Genomic DNA, 26392 nt, shown 5'->3' with positions numbered 1-26392 from the left:
TGATAATATGGTAATAGCCCCTAATAAGTGAGAATACACATGCACACAAAAGAAAAAACGGATCTGGAAATTCTTGAAAGGAGATTTTAGGAACGACAGCAAGTCACACATGGCCAAACTTCTGGTAAACAAATTTTTATAAACCTAATGAACCAATTAACTGATATCCATGCATTAAAAACACTAATCTGAGTGCCTACTTTCAGACAATCTGTTTGAAGAACGTTGCCAAAGGAGGGAAAGAGGAGAGAGAAAGAAGAGAGAAAGAAGAGAAAAAGAAGAAAGAAAGAAGGAGAACGAAAGGAAAAAAGAGGGAGAGAAAGAGAGAAGGAAGGAAAGGAATAGAGCAGAAAGCCTTTTGTACAAGGCTTTTTGGCAACAAAATGACACTTAACCAGAAAACAAGCAGAGATTTTAATTCCATTTTCTGCACCCAAATTACAGAACAAAATCCTATCTAGTTTAATTAATTGTTATTAGTTTTAAAAAGTCAGCCAAATGGATTGTAACAGGAAATGCATTTTTCCATCCTTCATTTACAGTCCTGTCTTGGAAAATTTAAGGCCAACTCATGTCCTTCTACAGAAATAGATGCAGTATGTGTCAAGGGAAAAGAACAACTCCAAAGAAACAAGCCATCAAGGTTTTCCCTGAAGTCTCCTGGTGGGTTTTGTAGCCTTAAAAGGAAAAAAGGCTTTTTATCCTGCTGGTCTCCAGCTTGCCAAACTGAAAATCACTGGGTCTGACTTCTTATCTTGTGACTGCGTTCACTGAAGGATTCTCCATGGTTTTCTCCTGCTATCTTCCAGTGAAGCCAATATAATTGATTTCATCTCCTGGTATCAGTTACATTTTCTACCAGGAAATTTGCTTAAACTAGCAATCCTGGTGGCTCCCAGAGCACCAGACACTGAAGGTGTTCAGGTACTCCAAACCAATGGAGAAGCAAGAGTTATTACTGCAGAAGGTCCAGATGATCTGCAGTTGAGAAGGGGAGTGGCACTGCTGACTAAACCAGGGAGAGATTCATGGAAGAGGATGAAGGCAAAGGAGCTACATTAAGAACCATGTACTTAATGTTTTGAAAATAAAAAGGCATCATCTTAATTTCCAAGTTTGCAGTAACAAAAATATGTTTGAGATTAACAAAAGACTGACAGCAGAGAAATTCCTTTGAAACACTTGAAACAATTTTGGTTTAAGTTCCAAGGCAACAGGTTTAATTTCTACTTTTTGTGGATGCTGAGTAGGAGTTCCCTTAGGCACAAAGCCTAAAAAAGGCATCTTTGCGCAGTCATTGCCTCAGAGTGCAAGCAACCACTGCCTGCTGCTGCTCATGGTGGGAAAGGGGTGATGGCGAGGAAGCAATTAAACACACAATTCCAGGTAATCATCATGTGGCAAGATGAGGCTGCCCCTTACCTATCACATCTGCTGATGCAGATTGGTACAGCAGCACCAGTGAATTTTTATTTCTGTTTTATTTGAGAGAGTTCTTTCTAACCATAAGGCTAGAATGCTTAAAAGTGGTTATTTGTAATTTTTCCCCCAGGGCTTCATATTTTTTTCTTAATATTTCTTTCACCACAAAAAAAAGTTCATTCTCTTCTGTTCAGCCTCATTACTTTGACCAACTGGTTTGAGTCCACTTGAAAGCCTATTTTCTGGACAGATGTTCTATGTTTTTGTATGCTAACCTCTCCCTCTACTTATTCCACTTTATAGTATCTTCATTTTATTTGACAGATAAAAAGAAAGAATTGCAATGGAAAAAATTATGTAGAAAATAACCCTGCAGGAAGTTATTTTAGAAAGGTACAAAAGCGGAGGGAACATATGTATTTATGTAGAGGAAAAAATACAATTGAAGTATAGAACAAGCAAATAATGAGTTGCTCTGATCTTTTAATTTAATTTCATCTGAAATTATTTTTTCAAGCAGTCTTTAATTCATAGGCTAGTTCATAAGAAATTCAGATAACTCATAAAAATACTTCTTAAAATAGCATATTCGTGCATGACTACAGAAGGTAAGCAAGATTCAGTACTACAGTACAGAGAGAAAATGAAGTGTAAAAATATTTTCCCGTACAACATCAAGTGGGTCACATTCATTTAAGTAAATATTGCGCTGTCTTCAAAGAAGTGCAATTCACGCTTTTTCAAAGGCATGCTGTAGGTTTTCCTTGCAAGCTACCCTGCTTTTTTTTTTTTTTTTTTTTTCTTTTTTTTTTCTTTATAAAAAATTACACAAAAAGTCTGTGATCATAGAACACTATCGGTGAAACGTCTTGTGCATTTTATGGGTTGTTTGTAACTAACTGATATTTCTTCTTTCTCAAAAAGGTGAAAAAATGTGATCAGCCAATGTCTTTGCCCATGCCCTGTTAGGATACTTGTTCTTGGGAGAAACAAATTCCACTAATTGTAGTAAGCAAGCCATAATGCCATGTGGTAAAGTCATGATACACACCAAAACTTTACAGCCTTATTCCAGTGACCTTACAGTAACCAGTAAGATACAATACAATTTGCTCCCTGAAAACTACTGATTTCCCAAGAAGCATCTGGATGGCTTCTCTTTTTGAACTTGATGCTTCACATTCAACCCTTGCGCACCATTTTCTCTAATTTTTCCTATATTCTAAACATTTTTCCATCAGTCATTTATTCTGCAATTCAGTAGTGACAGTTTCTTCCTTACACTCCTACATATATTTTGCACAAGCTGTTAAACAGAATTAGTCCATGTTCTTCTTTCACACCAGTCTCCGTTGGCCAAAAATTTCTTGGTAGAATATCACCCAGCTGACTTCACTGCTGGAAAATCTCAATGTCAGTTGGTATTGAATACGGTGAAGAAGGAAAGTGATTTTAAGTGATAATCCAGCAGACAGTTGGTGGCAAGGCTGTCTTTCCTGTGCTCTGAAGAAAACTAGTAACTCTACTGAAGAGAAACTCCAGCTCTGAATCTTGTAACTGAACTGTTAACTTCTGCAAGTACAGCTCAGCAACCAGGATAAAGGAAGATTCTGCAAACCGTGGTGATGTATGCCCTCCAAATGGCTACAACAAGTGTTTACGAGGTGAAGACTGATCACATGTGGTTATCAGAGAAGTGGTATGAACGCACCATTTGGAGAACACATTGAGAGCCCTCAGTGTTAATTCTATGTTACTCTTAAAGGCACCATAGAGGCACCACTTATAAGCAGATAAGAACAAAAATTTTGCCTAAAGTAGCTTGCTTGCAGTCTGAACAATGCAACGATCCAGGTCAGCTCAAAATGACCCTGTCAGCTAGATCACTGGCTGAGACCTTTACATAAATACAAAAAAAAGATTCCTTATTTACCCTGAGCATAAAGGCACTCTCCAAAGTTCCATGATAGCTCCTCTCTGCAAATTCCTCCCTACCATTCAAAGCTAGTAGATAAATATCTGAAAAATGAACAAGCTAGGATTGCCTAGATAAATTAAAACCTGTGGTCTACACAGACCTAGCAAAGTAAAAAACATTAGTATAGGCAAATAATCCCATTTTAAAAAATCTACAAAAAGGCAAAATTATATCTTAACAGTTCTTTCAGCTGTAGTCCACTATTTTTAATAGTGAATGGTATCAGTCAGTTTTAAGGCAACAATCTGAGCCCTAAATGCTGTTTTTAAAAACTAAATAAAAATACTAGAAGTGATACCAAGAAGAAAAAAAGTGATATTAGAAAACTGACAGATTCTGGGAGACAAAATAATTCAGGTCTGAATGTCCTTCCTCCACCATGTGTTAGGACCACATGGCAACTGAAGAAAATCAACATGTGCGGTCTCTGAAAACCAAATCAAAGCACAAAAAAAAACTGCTGGATAATAAAGAAATAGTCTATTACCCAAGTGGTGATTTCTGTCTAATTCTGGAGACACAATATTCCTTATTGTAGAGTTCTCTCTTACAGGATTCACTGGGAGATAATTCCCAGTAAAGATAGAGTGAGAGGAGCCTATCTGGGACATACTTAATGCTGTCCTCAACACTAAGGGTGCGATTCCAGGAGGAAAGAGTTGGTCACCATGTCTCTTTCCACCACCTATCTATTTATTCATCTCTCTCACTTCTCTTTATCCAACTCTTTGGAGACGTGTTCACACCAGCAGGTTTCTGCTAAGTCACATGGGGTCACTGCATATAGAAAACTGCTCTTATACAAGAAACTGCAAATACAGCAGACATTCCACTCGGATTATTTTCTTTACATGGATTTCCATGGACTATGAGATGGATGTCTCCCATTGTTTCACTGCACCCTGCACTTGAATATAACCACTTTTGTTCCTTGCAAGCTGATTTTTCTCATGCATACTAGAAATGAGCAGAGGACATTTTCTTACCTACACTGTATGAAGCCCCAAACAGGCAAAATAAAATAATCTATAAACAACTTTTTAGTCACAACCACCCTTTTTGTCTTTTTCAGTAAAAAAGGAATATATATATATCAGTGGAATTACAATCCACCCTGAATGGTGAAAGCACTTCTTGCTAGCTTTCCACAAAAACTAATCTAAGTGTTTTATCCCAATAAGATCAAGTGCAACTACCCAGTGAAGGAAGGGAATGAGTCATCATTCTGCAACCTAAACAACAGACCAAATTGAAGATTCAGACCAAGGCAAGCATAATAATGAATGAAGCACCAGCTTCTAAATTACACCACTGGAGAAAGCTGTCTAGGACAGTAACTCATAAACACGCCTACCTGGCCTCGCATTAAAAAATACAAAGGGAATCCAATGGACCACCGAGAACAAAGTTCTGTGGCATTCAAGGGAGAAAACATCTCCCTGAAAAACATTCAAATCAGCTGAAGAAATCTGATTACATCAATGTACACCTCTGTAACTAAATCGGCAAAGTACTGTATCCTATGTTTTTACAGGTGTCATAAATACTAAAGATTAGGAAAATGGCATTCTTTAATAAACAAAGTACTTCTAATTAATGTATAGAGAACTCTATTAGTTTTGCTTCTACAAGGATTAGTACATTAGTTCTTTCCCCATGGAAGAAAAAAAGACAACAGTGCAAATTGTCTCATTTTATATTCAAATAGTATCTTCTTTGATTAAACAAAGACAGCAGGCTCTCACAAAATGAGAGTACTTCTCACCGCACTGATAAAATTGTTCAAATTCTCTTTGCAGTATTGCTGGTCTATATGCAAATAATCTAGTTAGTAACTGTAGATTTCCACCAAAGCAACTGAAAGCAACTGAAAACAAAACACATCCCAAGAGATCTATACTCTGATTACCAATGATAAGTTGAGATAGCACAGCCCCAGCTGCTCAGTATCGCACAAAGAAGGAGGTGGGAAGGTTCACTGAAAGCTGCACTTGTTGGTTTCTCTTCTATTTACAATTTACCCCTGTTGTTTCACTCAGCAACTCTCTCTTCACCAAAGTACAAAATGCAAGTTGTTTAGATTTAGGCTGTTCAATATTCAGCTACAGTCATCACAAATTACTAAGTAAGTTAACAAAATGCCACTATTCCACACAGTAACTTCCAAACATCACACAAGCCAAAAGTACATTCAGATGCTTCACTGTTCCCTCCAACTCCTCTGCCCTGCTGTCACTGAACCAGCCACACCATCTGCACCAACCACAGCTCTTGCTCCTTCACCAGAGCAGCATGCTCCTCCCTGAGGATCCTGTGGGCACAGTACACATCAGAGTACTTTTCCCCCAGGCCTCTACCTGCATTTGTACTGCTCTGAGCATTGCATCGTCCCATGAATTACCCCTTCAGTTACTGCATGCTACATAGGCCATGCTTATCACTCTCCATCAACCCTATCTGTAGCCAACAGAAGGTTGCCTGATTAACTAAGCCCTCAAGAGACACATGGAAAGAGAATGGGAAGAAGGAAAACATGTGAACATGTGAATAGGCTCAGTTTTTTGGGAATCTTCCCCATCCAATGACTGCTGGCCCACGTACAAGATTCATAAGTTCTATTTTGGTGGCTCTCTCCCTGCTGACACTCTTTGAGTCCAAATATGCTGCAACACATATTGCACTGACTACATGAGCCTGAGTAGGGTGAACAAGCTCAAAGCACGCAGCTGGGAAAGGTGAGGACCTCACTAAGTAAAAAATATACGGATAGTGATCAAAATGGAGCAGTAGAGAACAATACACCATTTAGGGACTTCCAACATACACCAGCAAGTCCCCAAAAGGATATAGTACTGAACTAGTTGACCTTTAAAAGTCTTTTCCAACTCAAGCAATTCTGTGATTCCTGTATCAGTCCCTCCAAACCTATACTTTGATAACTTAATAGGAAGACAATTTTGAAGGACATAAAGACTGTTTCTTTATAATCTGAATCTGCTTCTTCACCTACTGTTTTTTAAGGTAGCTCAGCTTCCATCCCTGTTTCATGGCTTCTAATTAACTTGGTCCTCATTCCATGTATTTGCAGCCTGGAAGTGGAAAAAACAACAACAACAACAAAAGCAACCAACAAAGGGAAGGTGATGAATTGAAGGAACAAAAAGTGGCTGTGCAGGAGGCCCACTCCAGGACCATCTCACCAGAGGGCAGCATAGAAAACAGCTGAGTAATGTCTCCCTCCTGTACACAAAAAGAAAAGGGGCTGTGAAAGGTCGTTTTCCCACCAGATTGTGGCTGCACCCTCATGCAGTGAGCTGGAGCACCCCTGCCACACACACAATTAAATTCTGTCAAGCCACTACTGACCACCCCTCGTGCACAGCACATGGCACACTTTAATTTAGCATTTGCAAAATACCAGTGGCCCCTGGAGGGACTTGGATTTAATTCCACTACAAAAAATACGTTCACTACACTAGAAACAAAGCAGCAGCAGTGAATGATAATTCTTAATTGTCAACTCTTTGAACATTTTCATAACTATACTGACTGCCTTGGAACAGGTAGCTCCTCCCTTGTAGGATTACAGAAACAATGTCCTGAAAAGCAAGACCATTTCAGAGTGCCAATGGTAGCACTATGTTTCCTTTCTAAACTGTTCAGATTTTGGAAGAAGAAGAAATAAAATTTTGGTATGTGAAAATGCAGCTCAAAGATTTTCCACAGCACAGCAAAATCCCCTCGCACACATTCTTGTGATTCAAACAACAGATCTGCTGTGAGGCACAGTGTGTACTTCATGGCAACAGAGCAGATTTATGCTTATGTTCTCTGGGAAGTCACTGCTATGTAAAAGGATATGACTGTCTGCACAGGTCAAGGTAAAATCTATTGTCGAAAATGGAAAACAGATCTAGCAGTCTGAACACACAGAGATACCGGAAGGGTCTGAGAGATAGGGCACATCACCGTTGATTTATACAGTTTAAATGGCACAGTCAATTCCTTTCTCTGCATGCTCCTCCATTTGACAACTTCTCTTTTAGCTTTACATTTTCCTTGCTTTTCATCCTTTTGGAAACACACACAATGGGAAAAGACGTCACATTTTCCCTGGAACAAAATTGGCTTATGACACGCTGTATAATTCCAAAAATACATAATTTATTAATTTGACACACTCTTGTCATCAAGACTAATTTCTAATATATTCTTTTCCAGATACAATTAATATAATTCTCTACCTTAACCATCTAATTTGTACCACTTGCAGAGCAAGAATTTCTTTCCTTTCACCCCAAGATCCTTCACTTATTAGGTCCTCCACCCAAAGGGGAAAGGTCTGAGCTTCCTGCTGAAGGCAGTATGTTCTCAACCCAACAAGTCACTATTAGTGAACTGCTTTCTGTGCCAACACTTCATACTCTAACTTTGCACTTTAACCTCTATTTCTGTACATTGATGTTTCCCCTACAGTTGTGTTTCGGTGTCTCTTACCATGATTGTGCTTTCTAGATCTGTGTTCCTCCTTGTCTGTACCAACAGACTACCAAAGAAGATACGCAAAATTTTACAAAGGATGATAGCAGTGATTCTGTGCAATGTTCTCTTCCAGGAATCCTGTCTGGCAACAGCTCAGGATGCTTAAAACTTAAATGGGGTACTTTCTGTAAAACAGATGCTCTTCTGCTACATAAACTTTATGCCCTCATACCTTCTCTAGATTTACAGCAGTTACTCTGTTGATATAAAAAGACAAGGAAAGAGGGAGATGGGCTATCTAGATGTACTGAAATGCCATATAAAATCTTCTAAGGGAAAACGAACTATAGTCTGTGAGTCAGTGAGCTGTAAGAGATCCACCTGCTAACAGGTTTGTGTGTTGTACGCTACCTCAGACAAGCTGCCATTTCATCCTTACAACAGACCTTGCTTGGTTTAGTATTACATGTATATGGCAGAACGCAGAACTACTTCCAGAAGCACCATTAAAATGCAACAGATTTTTTTTTCTTTATTTTCTTCCCATGACACTGAACTACCCCTGCAGTGACCCAAGATGAGCTGAATAGGAGGGGACAGACTCTGCACTCTCAACGGTACCACAGGCAGCATTGTCATGATGTGACAGCCACTCTGTCTTTGCCTTATATCCCTCTTCACACATCTTTTGCTCAATCTGCATGCCCTAATTATATGTACGTACACAAATCAAAAAACCTGTTGCTTTTTATTTTTTCTTCAATGGAACATCCAAAAGTTGAATTCCCCAGTTTCAGAGCACGATGGTGCAACGAGTAATGTGAGATCCTCAAAAAACAGAAACCCCAAGATATAGCCTGACACTGCATGCATCAATCTTACCTATTTAAACCAGCTCTAAATTAAAATATCAAAAAGGAAGGATGCTTTCCAGAGATACAAATACTAATCATTGCTTTTCATAGCTTTCTACACAGTCATTTGCACTTGTGAAAGACGAGTACAAAACACTATTCTGCCTCTATGCATCATCAAATCAAAATAGAGAATATAATGTCCAAGCCTACTCCCTTTGCACTGCTTCTTGTAATTATTTGGAGATACTGGGAAAAACACAAATCAATATTAATAATTATAAAAATTCTCTTTCCTTTCCTCTTCCATATGTTTTTGTTTAATCCCATCACAATCTGAAAATCAAAGCAACATTCACTGTCACAAAGCTGCATACTGTACATAGAAAAGAAAGCCTTTGGCGACCAAATCCTTTAGATGGAGAACATGAAAGTGACATGGTTGTGCCATGTAAGAAAATCATAGGATCACAGAATAGCTTGAGTTGGAAGGGATCTTAAAGACCAGTGAGCTTCTAACCCTCTGCTTTGAGCAGTGCTGCCACCCATTAGATCAGGCTGCCCAGGATCCCATCCAATCTGGCCGTGAACACCTCCAGGGATGAGGCACCCTCAGCTTCTCTGGGCAGCAGTGCCAGTGCCTCACCATTCTCTGAGTAAAAACTTTTTTCCTAACAAGTAGCCTAAATTTTCCCTTTTCTAGTTTAAAGCCATTGCTCCTTGTCCTATCACTATCAGACTTTGTAAAAAGTCAGTTCCCCTCCTGCTTATAAGCAATCCTCAAGTACTGAAAGGCTGCAATTACATCTTCCCTGAGCCTTCTCCAGGTAAATAAGCCCAGCTCTCTTACTCTTTTTTCATAGGAGAGCTGCTCCAGCCCTCTGCTCATCTTACCACCCTTCTCTGGACCTGCTACAGCAGCTCCACATCATCGTGTGAGGGGCCCCAGGCCTAGACACAATACTCCAGACTGGGATTTACATGAGCAGAGTAGAGGAGGAGGCTGGGAGGCAGGGCATCATAGAATGAATCATAGAGTGGCCTGGGTTGAAAGGGACCACAATGATCATCTAGTTTCAACTGTCCTGCTATGTACAGGGTTGTCAACCACTAGATTAGGCTGTTCAGAGCCACATCCAGCCTAGCCTTGAATGCCTCCAGGGATGGGGCATCCACAACCTCTTTGGGCAGCCTGTTCCAGTGTATCACCACCCTCTGTGTGAAAAAAAAATGAAATCATATAGGAATCTTATGATTTCTGGGTCCAAAGAGAAGGTAAAACAAAGGCAGCTGCTGGTAGCTGCTGAGGATGTCTATGGAATTACTATGGCACTGCACATATGAGCTGATCCTATATTTCCTTCCCACATGCCTGGGCAAGCAGCCCAGCTAAATGCACACAGCACTGGCATGGAGCCTTGGTGCTCAGTGCACTCTTCATACAGACTGCCCAGGGAGGTGGTGGAGTCACCATCCTTGGAGGTGCTCAAGAAACATTTAAATGCTGTACTAAGGGACATTACTGATGTCCCTTATTGACATTAGAATGGCTTAGTGAGGAAATATTAGTGGTAGGTGGACAACTGGATTGGATGATCTAGGATGCCTGGTGATTCTGTGATTCATTCCAAACACATAAAACAGTTCTACCAAAAAAACCTCTTTACTCTGCCCAGTGCTGAAAGAATATATGAAGTACAGCTGCTTAGGCAAGCAGGTCTGAAAGGAACAGGGAAGGCTGGAAGATGTGTCTTCATAGAGTCAAACAGACTCTTGGTTGTGTCTCTGCTAACATTTTTCTGCTACCTTAGCATATACATTGAAGAGCAAATTGTTTGACATGCTATTTATTTTTTTTTCCAAAAAAAGATTAAAAACAAACAAACAAACAAAAACATTAGACTAGTAAAGCTGTAAAGACTAAAAGCTTCAGATTATAGATTATACTTTCGTCTACTTCATTACACACCTCATGTGGAAATTCATTATGGTAAAATGTTACCTAATTTAATTCATTATGCTTTGATTTTTTTTTTTAAACTTATTTAATTAAAAACTTCCCAAATTATGTAATTTATTATGGCATGACCATTGTTAATGGAGCTCACAAAAGGTTCTGTTGGATAAATTCATGCAAAGGAGATGAAGCAGAACAGAATGAGGGATTATGTTTTCAGAATTCTGAGGCAAAAAAAAGCCTGAAATAAATGCAAGTTGTGAGCATTTGGAACAGAGGGTGTTTTCATTGTAATTATTTCAGACTGCACACTGATTGCAGAAGATTAACATACGCAGGAATTTTTATTGCAGAGGTTTCTATTCTTGCTAGGAAATCCCTTGAATACAGGAAACAGAATTAAACCCATGAAGACACTGTACCATACCATCATAGATTTTTGTTCTCTTATTTTAGATATATAAAAAAAGAAAAAAGAAACCAAACATACAACAACAACAAAAAACAAGTACCCACCATAAATAAAACAACCTTGGGCCTTGAAGGAAAAACACCACTGGTTCTCCAGTAACATGACAAAATAAAGATGTAATCTCGCTGCTCAAGAGTGAGCATTTTGGCAGATACTTGCACCTTCCTTCCAGAAGCGCCCTTGTAGTACATGACATGAGGTTATCCTCCAGAGCCTACAGTTCTAGCCACAGATTGTATAGTCAGTGCAATAAAAATCACTGCAACTAACAGCTTTTAACACCCTTCCCCCTTCATTCACAACAGCTAATTGGACACATAAACAATTCACATCTAATTTCAGTTATTTCTTACTCCACTTCCACATTAAGCAACGGTGAAGATTCATGTACTACAATCCATTCAGTCTAGGAGAAGAAAAAGCACCTTCTTTCTGAAAATTTTCCAACAAATAGAAGTAGATAAAAACATGCAGTGATGGTACTGGAGGTGTGCGTAATACATCTCATTATATCTTCTGCTTCACTCCTTCACTTTTCATAATTCATTTTGTTGTGTCAGTAGGATCACAACATACAGACAAACAAGAAGTAAATGGCTCAAGGCAGAGTTCTCTGAATGTATCCTTAATCTGATTAAGCCTATTTTTGTAATCACTTTCTTGTTGTTCTGTTCAGTTTTAAGGAGAATGAGACAGCTTTTCAAGCTGTTTGGTTATCTGTGCACCAGCTGTGTGAAGAACAGTAACACAGAATCACAGAATTGTAGGGGTTGGAAGGGACCTCTGCAGATTACCCAGTCCAGCTCCAGTAAATTGGGTTCCCTACAGTAGGTTTCACATGAAGGTATCCAGATGGGTCTTGACTATCTCAGAAAAAGAGACTCCACACAGAAGGAGATGCATACACTCCATGAGTGTAAGAGGCAAAGATGCTATCTGTTCAAAGGAGTGTGACTACAGTTGTCAGTTTCATATCCCTGTATATGATGAACATTGTTTCCTATTGTTCTGCACTGACCGTGATACAAAAAGGTCGTATGGACCTTTTCATACATCTCCAGGTATGCCACACAATATAGTTGCAAATAGCACAATGGTCAGACACACCACCACTGGCCAGACCCCAGCCCTTCACCCAGTTGCCTGGAGACCCTAGGGGTTGTAGTATCTTTCCTTTACATTCTTCAACCCTGTGCTTGCCTTGTACTGGATGGTGCCAGGAGCATGGGTCATAGAAGCACAGAATCATTAAGGTTGGAAAGACCACTAAGATCATCTAGTCCAACTATGAACCCATCACCACCATGATCACCGACCACATCCTTCAGTGCCACATCTACAAGTTTCTTGAATACTTTCAGGGATGGTGATTCCACTGTCTCCCTGGGCAGCCTTTGCCACTGCCTCACTAGGCTGAGACCTAAGCCTTAAGTTCTTTGCCCAGGGAGGACCTGTGCTGCCTCATACCTGCTATGCCACAGGGGCGGCACAGACTGGAAGATAGAGTGGGAACTCTGGGTACCTCCACTGCTGTCCATAACCAGTAGAAGGGTCTGGCCCCTTCCCAAAGACAACAGAGGAGGTCACATTGTGACCATTTGAACATGGCTGGGAGCCAGAAGTCCATGGAACATGTCTGTCTCACACCACAGATGCACATACTTGTGCCTCGCCAAGGTAGTTTTAGTAGCAAGATCCACTGTCAGCATAGTACATCTCAAACTCCTCTATTTCAATGTTGTGAAACAGTATCGTTGTCTGCAGTTCAGGTATGGCATTAAAATAAAATGTACCAGTGAAAAAACAGCAGCCTTGTCTAACATTTACAGAATGACTCTCCATGAGATTTTTTAAGTCTTTTCTAGCCAATTGTATAATGCCACAGGTTTTCACAAGCATAGCTAAGGGCAGAGTTCAGGTCCCTGTACGTGCATTTCTTCTATTCACTGTCATCTGCAAGGGGTCAAATGCTGACAGCACAGAAGCAATTCCCTATAAAAATGTTACAGAAAAGGGGAAGATCTGCTGAAGCGGCAGAGGGATTCACCACAAGCAGGATGAAGCCACTGGGGTTTCAAAAAGAGGCAATAAGCAAAAAACAAAAGAATTGTTTCTCCCCCAGTTCAGAACAGAAGGGCCGCAACAGAAATTGTACCACGCTCACAGGGGGGAGGGAGAATTTATGGGCACAATTACAAATTCTGCAAATCCTCTCCAAAGGACTGTCCTTGAACGAGTGAAGCAAGATCCCAATCTCCCCAAACTAACTACATAACAGGGCTTGGCAGAAATAAAACACATTGTACAACTGTCACTTTTATCATTTTGAGCAGAATCTTGTTTTAGCAGGCTGTCAGATGACAAGGGTAGATATTAAGTCAGTAGATAATGCTGAAGTACCAAAAATAGTTGTTTCAAGTATTGTTGTATTGCAAATTAGAAACAATAATTCACTTTCCTTTTGGGTATATATAGTAGGTCCAAATCAGTATGATTAATATTCATTCTTAAGGTGTATTCATTATGGTTTTTCACACAACTAATACAAACTGAGACAGCATGCACATTACAGTCTTATATCTTCTATGGTTTACACCCACTGTAATCAAAGCAACCTTAGTGAGCTCAGATTTATGCAGGAATACCTCAAATCTCTAAATGCAATTGATTCTCAAGCAAGAAAAGCAGTATTGAGGTTTCCAAATCAAATAGCTACTGAATGACAAATGAGAACACCTCTGAAGAACTCCTAGTCTTGTATTTGAACCTACAGACTTTCCCATGGCTCGTCTCCCCATAAGAAATTTCTGAAATGGACACCTTCAACACAGGAGAAACTACGGCTTTCAAAAAGCAGCAGCAATAAAAAAGGAAAAAGAGAGAGTAAGATAAAAATAAAATAGTAAAAAGATTATGGACTGTAAACATTCTCATTAGTATCCAAATATTTGCCTGGCAAATTACACAGAGTTTACTTTTGATTAACCAAGTACACTGATACGCTATAATAAAACATTTCTGCAGCACCAGTTGGAAAATGCAGAGGATCTGCACTTGTTTAAGCCTTCTGAAGACTATTGTCAACTATCACTTTAGAAAGCTTTATTTTCCCTTTCAGAATGACCATTTTCCCTTGAGAAATGGAAGACATACATCTCAAATCTCCTAAGGTGACTTGCATCTTCTAGAACTATTTCTCTTGGTTGTGTCAATATCTCTAATGGACTTTGTTCTTTAAACATGACTTACGTTCAGAGACAAATTAGACCAAAGATTCACAAGCTGGGGGGAGGGGGAGAACTAGAAAAAGAAAAGGGAAGGGAAGGGAAGATGAAAAGAAAAGAAAAAAGAAAAGAAAAAAGAAAAGAAAAGAAAAGAAAAGAAAAGAAAAGAAAAGAAAAGAAAAGAAAAGAAAAGAAAAGAAAAGAAAAGAAAAAGAAAAAGAAAAAGAAAAAGAAAAAGAAAAAGAAAAAGAAAAAGAAAAAGAAAAAGAAAAAGAAAAAGAAAAAGAAAAAGAAAAAGAAAAAGAAAAAGAAAAGAAATACCAGGAAAGGTAGAGATTATAGACCCACCCCACACAACAGTCACATGGGACTCCTACGCTCCCAGAAACACTGAAAGCTCACCAACCCACCCTCCCACAGCCACACTACTAAGAGAAAAGAATTGAGCACTTCTTCTCAGTGAGGTTTTGGAGGAGCACTGAGTCAGAACCTTGAAGGCCTTGAGTAAACCACACAGTTTAAAACATCTTTGACTCACACTGCTGATTCTTGTTAATAACTCAAATGCAAGTATGTTACAGTGCAGTACACATAGCTAAGCTTGGCACTAGCAGGTACTGAATACTGGTCATGCTTCCTTTTACATCCAGGACTGGTAGCACATCCCACATAGAAATCCTTTGTTTATAGAAAAGTCCAGGCTTTAACTTGAACAGACTTCCAAGATGCCAGCTTCTCATGGAAACCCACTGCTGTTCATGGCCCTCAGCCCTTTGTGCAGAGACAGAGCTCTCCACCAAGAAGCTTACCTGGGATTAGAGGCTCCACAAGTTGCTCCTTGTAACAGTGTCCTTGTCTCATCCCTGACAAATACCCACACCCCATGCTCATCCAAAATGCCAGTTTTCCCTGGACAAGGAATACACCTCCAACAAGCCCACCAAGAAAGAATCTGTAAGCTTAGCAAGGAAATGCATTAACAGGATGTTTTATCATTTATTTCTTGCCAAATAATTGCAAACTTAACAGAAAATGCTTCAGAATGCCTTGGTATTTATGCCCTCCTTTTCTTCAGCTAGGTCTTCTTAGGCAGATGTTTGACCTGGTACATCCCTCTCAGCTCTTCATAGAGAACACTGTCCTTTCATGTCACACCAAGCCTGAAAAATTTAAGACGAAACTGAAGAACAACAACCTCTTCTCATGTGATCAATTATAGCTGTCAGAGGCTGGCTTTTAAGTTTGGTTGGTGATAGTGCTGTGGTTTTCATTCTGGACAGGCAAAGAAATCAAGTTTCTTATTCAAATGAATCCATATTTCCTTAGAGGTCAAACACTCAACTAAAAGCAAAAGCTTTCACCGGGAAGAGGAACTACAGCACAGCCTAAAGACACAAGGTGAGCTTTCCAACACCAAGAAGTGCCCCTGAAGCAAAGAAGTGTGCCTCGAAGTGATGCTCCAGCATATTCATAGATGCATCATCACCCTTGTGATGACAGAGCTCATTTTCCTTTGCAACACTGAAATCAAGGTTCCAGAACCACTCCTGCCGCAGAGCAGCAGGTTACTTGACTTTCAGTCCCATGTTTCATTGGTTATCACAGTTGTTGAATAGTAATTTTCTCCTGATCACATTTGAGGAATACAGTGTTTCTCTCTAATCAGAAAAGGCAAAGCCTATGGCAGAGGAAACAGATTTCAAAAGGCTTACACATAGGTGCTCTTCTTTTTCCTATTCTGGTGTGAAAATGATTAAAGGAGAATATAATTAGCACATTTTCCTATTGATTTTGTTTGGGAAGTTAAGACAAAGAGCTCTTACTTTTAATTTTGTTTTTTTTTTATATTTTTTTTTCCAGATTCATTCTTTATTTACTAAGAACTATAAAAATCCTTTGAGAAAGTAATACATTCAAGCCTAATAAAATCCAAGCACAAAATATTTTCAAAGGCAGCTTAGGTACAATTATTAAGTTGTCAAATAAAAGCGTCTAGCCTAAGTTATATTGGAGAAGGGATAAAGTTTAGAGTCTATTATTCAGAATGAAACAACTATTTCCAGGAGCAAGCCTTCTATCCAAAAGTGCCAGGAGGAAACTCCATGAACAGCAAAGGGCGTGGGTGACAAAACTGCAGATGACTGCTGGTAGCAAGAAGTCCCCCCTTCCCCAGTCTCTGATTTCCACTACCACAAACCTTTCACCTCAGCAGTCAGCCAGCATTGACTCATACCAACCAACCACATCACGCTCATTATCTGCAATTAAAAACAAACATGTTTTTTTGTTTGTTTTTTTTTTGTTTTTTTTTTTCCCCTAGGCAGAAATATTGAATTGCACTTCACTAATAGCTGATCCTTACCAATTAAATCTCTGTCAATTGCGGTATCTAAGTCACTGAGAAGTTGTGCTGTCACTGTTCTTTACCTGCAACTGAGTGCTCCAAAATGAAGAAACAGACTCCACTCCAGCAGAGCTTGGTTAGCTCCTGCATACAAATCCCATCTGCATTTACACATTTTGGATACAAAACAGATATTATTTAATTCATCAGCATTTTTAACCATATACTGCAAATATTTTTAGAAGAAAGATACTACTAATACATATATATATAAGTGAGGAAACAGCAGATACATGGGAAATTGGGAAGGCCTTGGTACAGGAGACAACTGAATGGAAAGGCAAATGGTCACAGAATCAGCCTCTTCTTCCCCCCTCACTACTGCTGAAGTGTGACTGATGCTGCATGGAGCAAGTGGAAAGCACTGTTCTTCAAGCCTGAGAGTATTTGTGGCCATCTGCATGAGTCCAAGATTACGTAGGATTCAAAACTGCAATGCACATCTTTTAGAAGCAGAATTAAAAACTAGTAACTTTAGTAAGCATGATTAAAACTGCTCTGTTAAAGCATCAAACATCCAAGACACAGTAACTGAAGTCAGCAAGACTGTTTTTGGGAACCTATGGAAACCACTGATTACCTGCTCTGCATCTCTATGGCAGGAGGAAAATAAAGGAACTGAACAACCTGCAGCCTCCTCATTCACCCCATGGTTTTCTAATGATTTCCCAAGCTAACTCAAACAGCCATAAACTTTTTAAAGCAATTTACTTATCACCAAGGCATTGCTTGTCAAGTCATGCATGTCACAGTGAAAATACAGAGAAGAAAATGCACAGAGATGACACTGCATGGAGAGAATTTCTCTATATTCTTTGGAGAAGGTAGAGTCTGTAGAGGTATGTTTGTGTGCAGTGACACACAGCCACACAAACATTCTAATTGTGAACGGTGTTTTCACTCAAACTCACACTGAAATTTATGCAAAATAACTAAATAAATAAATCGCTTATTGTATCCAATCTGCAGTCTGATTCCATAACAAGAAAGGCACCAAGCACAGCAGCTTTTTGCCTGGAAGAAAAGAAATAAATACTCATTTGTGAACTGAAGTCAGCGTCAAAGGTGTAACAGCGAATATCCCTATTACTAGTGAGAAAGAACCATTCTTGGGCAGCACAGGCAGAAGGCAAAGGAGTGTATCAGTTACTGCCATGCAAACCAGATCAAAAGAGCAGCGCGCAGCTGATACATCCACAGCTCTTCATGCAGCATGACAATGAGAGTTGAGATGATAGTAAATGATGCAACAGCATGGATTCAATCTTTAACAGATTCATATAAGTGGTGTTTTTTTTTGCACACCGCCAAGGGAAGCTGCAATGATACTGACGCTGCACAGTTGACGGTTCTTGTTCAACGTGTTAAAAAAAAAAAAAAACAACAACAGAAAACCACACAACTGCTATAATTAAGGGAATTGCTTGGCCTCTGTCCATTTTGTTCCACACTGCTGCCTCACACTTGTTTAAAGAACTGAGAAAATTTGTTGAGAATGTGGCAGATAGTGGGAAAAAAAACCCGTTCAGCTTGGCTGGTTCAAATTAGGCAGTATTTGTACAGATGGAGCACCTGCCGTGACTGGCAAGACGAACAGTCGTGTCGCTTTGCAAGAAAAGTTTTTGGATCGAAAGTTATTGAAATACCATTTGTATCCATCACGAATTTTTTTTCTGAGCCAAAGACTGAGGTTTCTCACACACTTAAATCCTGTCGTCTCCTACTCTAGCGAAACAACTATTTATGCATGAGAGCTGCCAATAAACATACCATGTAATTGATGAAAATGATGAGCATAATACATATACGGTGATGTCTGTCAAAGGGCAAAAACCACAAAAGACTCTGGAAACAGTGAGTGACCGATAGAATCTCTTAACAGTAACCATTAACACTTCAATGACAACGCTTAGAACAAGAATAGGAGATGGAATTTGGTCTGCACGGGCAAAGCTTTTCACTCAGCTGCCTCAATTCTCACCCACAGGGGAAAGATTGCCCACCGATTGTATGATTTCATCCCTGCACTGCTTTTATATCAAAGGTGAGATGTTCTTACTCGATTTGAACTGGTGTGCTTTAGTCATCTGTGATGTTTGAGAGGTGACAAGTGAAGTTCCAAGGTACGCTGTGATCTGCTGTTTGGGGAGTTGTTTCATTCTTAATTTGAAGATTCTAGAAAAGGACAATTTTCCACTCATACCCCTCTTTACAAAGTCATGTTGATCATTTTCTTTGAAACAGATTGGAATTCTCAGCTATAAAAAGGAGGAGATATTCTTGCAGGACGGACTGAAGATCCACATACTATTATCTTCAGAACAGCACCAGACATATCCAGGGAACAGCAAAATCCAAAAATGAGTACTTGAAAGCAGATATCCTCTGATATATGCTTTCCCTTTTAGTGCTGCTGCAGCTTGGCAATGATGCATATGGAAGAACAGTAACATTCTATTATGAACTTTGTTAAAAAGAGCGTTTAAAAGCAACCAGTTTTCATCACAAGGACTGGGTGTCAACAATACTGGAAACAAAGGCAAAACGGATGGTTGGAAACTCTGTCAGACTACATGAAGGTTGCAGTGGCAATTGCACTCTGTTTACTTCAGGAAGAAGGAACCAAGGGTCATTCTCTCTTTTGACACTAATAAGGATAAATTATGTTTAATAATCGCAATAAATTTTAAAGACCATTTGCAGCATCTCTAGAAACAATAAAAAAAAAGAAAAAGAAAAAACAATAGCAGCAAACTCTGGCCACTCGTGCAGATAAGACAGAGAGAGCCCTGGATTTATCGAGTCCTGGCCTGCTGAGTAGCCTTTGCCTGTGAGTTTTTAGTTTCTTCTGGATCTCCTAAATTTGCACATATTTATTCAATTTTATTTTATTTTTTTTCTTCTTAGCAAACACCATTTTTGCCCAGACTGAGGGAAATAGAAGATACATATTTCAGAAAAAAAAATACAACAAACCCACAACTTTAGGTTAAAAAAAACAACAACAACAGAATGACTTCAGTATCTGTTTTCAGCAGCACATGAGAAGTCTGGGGTTTTGTAAAGTTAACACAATACTTAAATACTGCTAGATGAAGAATTTGAAAAAACAATGCAAATGGAAGTCTAAATGAATCCACTGTCATTATTCAACATGGACCACAAATGGGCTCTAAGTTCAGTAAACTGAATATCTGTTGCTTAAACTTTTGTGTGTTCTTTTTAATATCCATAAGCTGGAGTATCATCAACCAGATACACAACCACCGCTGCTCACTAAATGTCATGCGATGTAGTGAGAATGTTCATGGAAGGTTTTGTTGCAGTTCTTTTTCTTAGCATTGTTACAAATTCCATTCTTTAGGGAGGAAGAACGCTGGCAGGAACCAAATGTTGCACACCCAGTGCTTTTGTTTATTTTTAATTAAGATGTATTCTGCAATAGTAAACAGCATCGATTCATCTGAATGTCCAAAGGTTTTTGCTGCCTATTTTTCACATGCACATAGAAGTGTATACTTTTAAATATTACAAAATTGCTTCTCAACAAATTATACATGGAAGCAAGTCCTACCCAAGTAATACACATTTGCAATCTAGATGAAAGAAAATAAGAAACACATACAAAGTTGCCACATGTGCAACTTTGACAGAAGAGAAAATGATAACACCGTTAAAAGAGCACCTACATTGTACACCTCTTAGGATAGTCTTTTAGCAAGATGTGCACCTTAAAACACGTGCCCTATTAGCTGCAGTTGAGCATCCAAAGGAAAAACAGGAACATGAGGCGACCCCTAAGAGAAGAATGTGCTGTCTCACACTACCACCATTTGAGAAGTCAGGCTGCTATGGAAGCACTGCACTACACTGATTTATACAGATTGCATTTTCCCAATGAAAGCCCACCCTCTGTCCATCCATATTCTACTTTCCTTGTGCCTTATTTCCTTCCCATAGATTTCTGTTTATTGTTTGTCTCCCCTTTTACTGTATAATCAGACTGTTTATTGTTCCTTAAATAAATAAGTAGTTTCCATTTGCTTTCCTACTTCCTAGTTAGAGCAGCAATCCATCTCTGTGCTATCGCTCACACCTCTCACCTCTCCCCTTCTCTTGTTACTGTACCTTTACAGCACTATTCAGCAGGCAGAGTTCAACTTTCTGCTTCTTTTCAAAGGACAAGTTAGCGGCTTTACAAAATTGCTATTAACGTGGGACAAAATGTATTTTTAACACACACAAAGTATTTGGAGTGATCCTGAAAAGCAAAGGTAAACCATGGTCAAGCGCATAAAGATCTGTAGTGCTAATTTTCAACTCCGTTTAAGTAAAAATTCCAATTACTCTGTTGAATGTCTCTCTGAAAAGGCCCTTTTCCAGCACCATTTACTCAAGAGGCACTTTTATCTCCTCTCAGTCTGTGGAGCGGAGGCACAGAAAGCTCAGCCTATTCCCTCAGCAAGGTTCCTACTCAATGAAAACAAGTAAATGTGCCCAACCACATTGTCTTCCCCAAAGTCCCTGGGCGAGCCCCAGCACAGCAAGCCAAACCAAAGGGCTGTGCTACAGTCATACCAAATGCTTCATCTTTCTGAAAGGCTCAACTCAACCATTCACCTGGAGCTTTTTTCCTTGCTGTCTTTTGCTTTTCTCCCATTTCTAAGGCATCTGGCCTACTTTGTCTGTTCCCATTTCTCTCTTTTCATTTCTTTTCATCCTTAAGAAGTTCACCAGAGAGAAAAAACAAACAAACAAAGAAAACAAGCATCCACAGACACGTTACAGCTACCGTTGCCACTTCCTTGCTGATGGGAAGCAAGACTGGGGTGGGGGAAAGCAATCCAAACGGCAAAAGACTTTCTCCATGTCCAGTGCTTAAGTCAGCACAGAATGAAACTAACTTAAAAACAAACCTGCTTGCTGAAGGAACTTGATAGAGCATTAAAATATCTAGGGGACAGGAATAAAAGTTATTTCTTGGTCAGCAGCATTAAGTACTGTTTTGTTCCAGGTTCAGCCTAGGTCGCTGTTAGACTCACGGCAGCACAGGCTCTAAACACAGTCTCATCAATAGGGATAAACTATGCCAAACATTAACAGCAAATATGGGCACATGGACACCAGCTACCACAGAAACCTTCATTAGGAAGATGAATCTTTAGTATTTATGAAATAACAAGAACCTCCTCCACAGTGCGTTTGGCAACTTCTTATCCAGGGCATGAACATAATCAAAGCCAAGAGTAGAACCAGTTCCACACTGCACTGCTTTCCCTCCGACGCACACAGACATTCAGTGTGCACCAAGGCCAACACACTGCACCAGAACAGAGGAAGTACAGAGACTTCTTTAAGGAAAGACACTGGATTAAAACTAGAAGCAGAAATTTAAGTTTGCTAGGAGAGAGGACCTCTGAATGTGATGCTACCTCACCTGCAGCACACTGCATTTAAGACCAGAAGGCACTCTTGCTTATAACTTGCGCCTATGGCAGTAATCTATCTAAAAATATTGAGTGTGCTGAGAACTTCATATATCCTTATTGCTTGGAGTTCCTGTAGATGTATCAACTTTTGATTTGTATCAGTGCTGAAGTATCCAACCCAATCTGCACTTTCAGGAGATGACTTTTAGTAAATAAGCTAATATTTAAAAAGAGTTGGTCAAACAGGCCAAGGTAAATGCTATACTTTCCATGAACTCCAATAATTTATTCTTGGCTCAAATAGTATTTTTTTTAAATAAGGTTCTCTTTGCATTATAAGTTTCTGGATTTCAGAGCTTTGTAAGAGTTGTTCTCGTGCCTACTAAAAAAAAAATCACTGGGTGAAGTAAAACCACAAGGATGAATTTGCTGGGCACAAAACACTGATTTAATTCACATTCTCGAGTCAGGACTGATCCAAAGAACTTACATGCAAAGAACAAGGATGGCAGCTACACAGAAATCCTGCAAGTGATCAAAACCACAGTATTCTACATTGAGAAATGCTCCTTCCTTTGTCCACCTCATCAATTGAAATGGAAACAACAAATATTCCTACATTTTCCTGCTTCTTAAAGGATTCATTTCATTAAAACTTTTGAATCATTCCTGACAGAGATAATCCCTTGCTTGAGGCATATAAATATATGGAATGGTATAACATGAAACTCCTTAAAAGCAAGATTTAGAAGTGCCTTATTATTGAAAGTGAGCATCTAAAGGTGGGTTATGTAGTAGAGCAATGCATGTTCTCTGGGGTTTGACACTCAAGTCTGCACTGTAAAAAAGACCAGTTTCATAAGCTCCAGTTCCACTGCTGGGAGATTATTTCCTGAGCTGTCTTATGATGCAGTTGTTCTGAAGGTAGCCAGGTTCTAACGTAGCTTCAGCATGAGCAGGAAAAGATTCCTCTCTTCCAAAAGACTTTAAATAAAACCCTGCAAAGCACATGGCAGAGGCAAACCACAACACCTTACGATTCTTTTCATGTAGTAGCAAAGCTCCCATGGAAACATCTACAACTATTAAAAAGATATTTCTTTTTAACAAATTTGATTAATTTGAGCCAAAACATGCTGATTCTTGACAGCTGCAGATCTGATCCTCCTCCTTGATGACTCTGGTCCTATTCTCTGAGATGCTGAGCAGCTTCAGCTCGCTCCAAGCCAAAGGAAAGCCACAATGAGCCACAGAAAGCTCATCCTGCTCACACAATAGGCAGTGCTCCCTTACAGCAGACCTTAGAGTGGTAACCTCAGCAGCAACAGCTGAATAAATGCAAGAAATTCAGACTCAGACCCAAGGTGTTCCCTTACCACAGCCAGGGACCTCCCATCAGGGCCAAGAGGCATATACCCTCAGCGCACTGTGTGCAGGACTGTCTGACAATGGGGCCAATTCTGCTGCCTTAAGTCACTGTAGTACTACCTGTAGGAGTGATCCCTCAGAAACCCACAGCAACTCACAGAAGCAAGGGCTGCAGAACCAGCTCAGCAATCACACCGCTAGCGTTAATTCCAAGCGAGATACAGAAACTCGACTAGAAAACTAGACTGAATGCAGCAAAGGTCTTGCAAATTAGTTTATTCTACAGCTTAATCACTTTCTTCTTTCCCTCTAAATCAAAGCTGAAGCCCATTATGTGTCTGTCCTTTCTAATTAAATTGCTAAGAAAAATAGCAACACATAAGCCAGCGGAACGCAGTAGTTTTCTGTATCAAAGCCTTCCAGTTACTGCTTTGTATGGCACACACACCTTGCAATTTAAATGCACAAATTGTTAGACAGATTACCACAAGAAGAAATTATTCCCTGCCACTGTTCAGCACTCAGAAGAGGCCGTCCTAGGAAGAGTCAGAAGCTCTAAAAACACTCATTTTTCTTTCCTTGCCAAATGTGTAACAATTTGTCATTGTTATTAATTTTTAGGTATTTACAGTCCTCTCATGTTTCTTATTTTGTCATTTCCATATGTATGGAAATACCTCTGGGCTCATTTCTTTTAGACAAACACTATACGTTGGTTGCTCGGTTTTCATTCCGACTCTGTGAGGAGTTGGCTTCTCCATGCTTCTCAAGTTATCCTACTGTTCTCTTTCCATAATCACACCATTTCTGCTCTCTAGGGATGCTCAGCAAGTCTGGGTGATAACCATCAGCCTGAAGGGCTTCGCGATTTTCTGACCAATGCTCTAAAATCTTCTAAATTTTAAGGGAAAGAGCCAAGAAGGAAAAGAAAAAATCCCGCTGGCACATCCGATACACCTCCTGAATTTTTGGGGAGGGGAAATTTTGGACGCACAGATTCCCAGAAAGGCGAGGGCACAGCTTGCTGCTACCCGCACAGCACCCAGCACACACGCTCTGCCGGCCGCCTGACATTTCCGTGCCGCTCTAAGGTCCCGGCCGTGCTCCGCCGGGGGTTCCCCTCCGCCCGCAGCCCGACGCCGCGCACACGGAACACTCCGGGGGGCTGCGGCTGCGCCCGGAGACCGCAGCGCCCCCCGCTCCACTGCCCTACGGGGCTGCGGGCGGTGCAGCTCACCTGGCCATGGCCAGCTTCACCACCGCCCCCGCTGCCATTTGTTGCTCGCTTTCGGAGGGAGCAGCTCTCCTCCCCATCACCTCCGCCTGCTCCGTAGCAACTGGTCCGGGTAGGTCTCAAAGTGGAAAAATCCCACGGCAACACCAACGGCGTCTTCCCTTCGCTCCGCGCCCCAGCCGCCGCCCGCATGCGGATCGGCGCGACCTCGGCGGTGAGCGGGCGCCTTGGAAACCCGGGCAGGGCGGCGGGAGCTTTTTCCTTTGCTTTTCGGGATCGGGAATAGAAGCTTCCCCTCCTCGTCTTTCCAGGGCTGCGGGTGGCAGCCCCACTCCCCGCAGCCTCCGCCCCTTAATTCCCCCTTCCCTCGCTGCCTCGGCTGAGCCCCAGCCCCGGCACAGTACGGCAGCCCCTGGGCAGCGGCGGCAGCGGCAGCAGCAGCAGCAGCAGCAGTAGCAGCGCTGCTCGCCTCCCTCCCTCCCCGTCGACTTTTCTCGTGGTGCCGCCTCCCCCAAACCGTGCCCGCAGGACCCCGCAACTCACATCGCAGAGCGGCGGCGCCTCCCGCAAAACTTCGCGGTGCGACTCAGCTCGGTGCGGCTCGGCTCCGCTCGGCGCGGCGCAACAGGCAGCGCAGCCTCACCTGGCGCGGAGCCGCCGCGCCATGGGAGCGCCGGGCGGAGCCTGCCGGCGGCGCGGCCGAGCCGGGGCCGGGGCCGGGGCGGCGGGGCCGGGGAGCAGCCACCGCCCGCCCGCCCTCCTGCCTCCGCCGGGCCGGGCGGCTCTGCCTTGCCGCCGCCGCCGCTCCCGCCTGCCCTGCGCTGCGGCTGTAGGCAGCGGGAGGGAGGAGAGAGCAGAGCAGGAGGCAGGGAGGGAAGGAGGAGACTCCCCTCGCGCTCCCGCAGGCACGGCGGGAGATGCTCCCCCGGAGCGGTGATGCTGGCGGGATGCCGCTCCCCTCCAGGCCGGGATGCTCTGGGCTCTCCTCGCAGGTTCCGAGGCTGGTGTGCGAGGGGGCTCCTGGGGGTGCCCCAGCTCTCGCCCCGGTGCCCTCCCGGTTCCTCCGCAGATCCTGAATAAGGCTTGTTGCATAGCCAATGTGAATGAAAGAATAAAAAATTAAACTCTTACTGCCAGCTGATAATACTCGATTTGGCCAACTTGCTGCCACACCATTTTGGCTGCAGTAGACGAGCCTGCTCTGCACCTAACCCAACCAACACTTTGCCACGGTCATGTGTAGAATCCCTGCTTTGATTTTACCAGAGTGGGCTTCTCCTCTAACCCAGAGGGGTGCTTCTGTGAAATGAACATTCAGATTAAGCTTGAAGGAACATTACCAGTGGTTTTCTGTCACTCAATTAGACTTCATTTGGCACTTCTCTATGTGAGCTATGAAAAGTGAACTTCCCATTTTACCTTGTGCAGGAAGGGTTCGTCTGGGCTGTCTCCCACTGACAATGCCTTCAGAAAGAGGATTTGGGAAAGAATCGTCTTCATTTTATATCTGGTTTATTTGCTTTAGGGTGAAAGTCTTCTTAAATGCTACACAGAGCAGAAAAGGAATT

The 26392-nt window shown here is 41.2% G+C and overlaps 1 protein-coding gene across 2 annotated transcripts in view; it reads right to left on the bottom strand.

Annotated features, from left to right (window-relative positions):
- Positions 1–25504, bottom strand: part of LRRC3B (leucine rich repeat containing 3B) — a 47999-nt gene extending 22495 nt beyond the window's left edge. The window contains exon 1 of one of the 2 annotated variants that reach the window (XM_072329233.1): positions 25368–25504. The gene's annotated coding sequence lies outside the window, so the exon portion shown is untranslated. Of the gene's footprint in view, positions 1–24827; positions 25254–25367 lie in introns of those variants that run through there. The other variant, XM_072329232.1, reaches the window with a different exon arrangement.
- Between the last annotated feature and the right edge of the window lie 888 nt (positions 25505–26392).

This window comes from Excalfactoria chinensis, chromosome 2, assembly GCF_039878825.1.
Source record: "Excalfactoria chinensis isolate bCotChi1 chromosome 2, bCotChi1.hap2, whole genome shotgun sequence".
NCBI lineage: Eukaryota > Metazoa > Chordata > Aves > Galliformes > Phasianidae > Excalfactoria > Excalfactoria chinensis.
The sequence above is the reverse complement of the archived record's forward strand: the minus strand, read 5'-3'. Positions and strand labels throughout refer to the sequence as shown.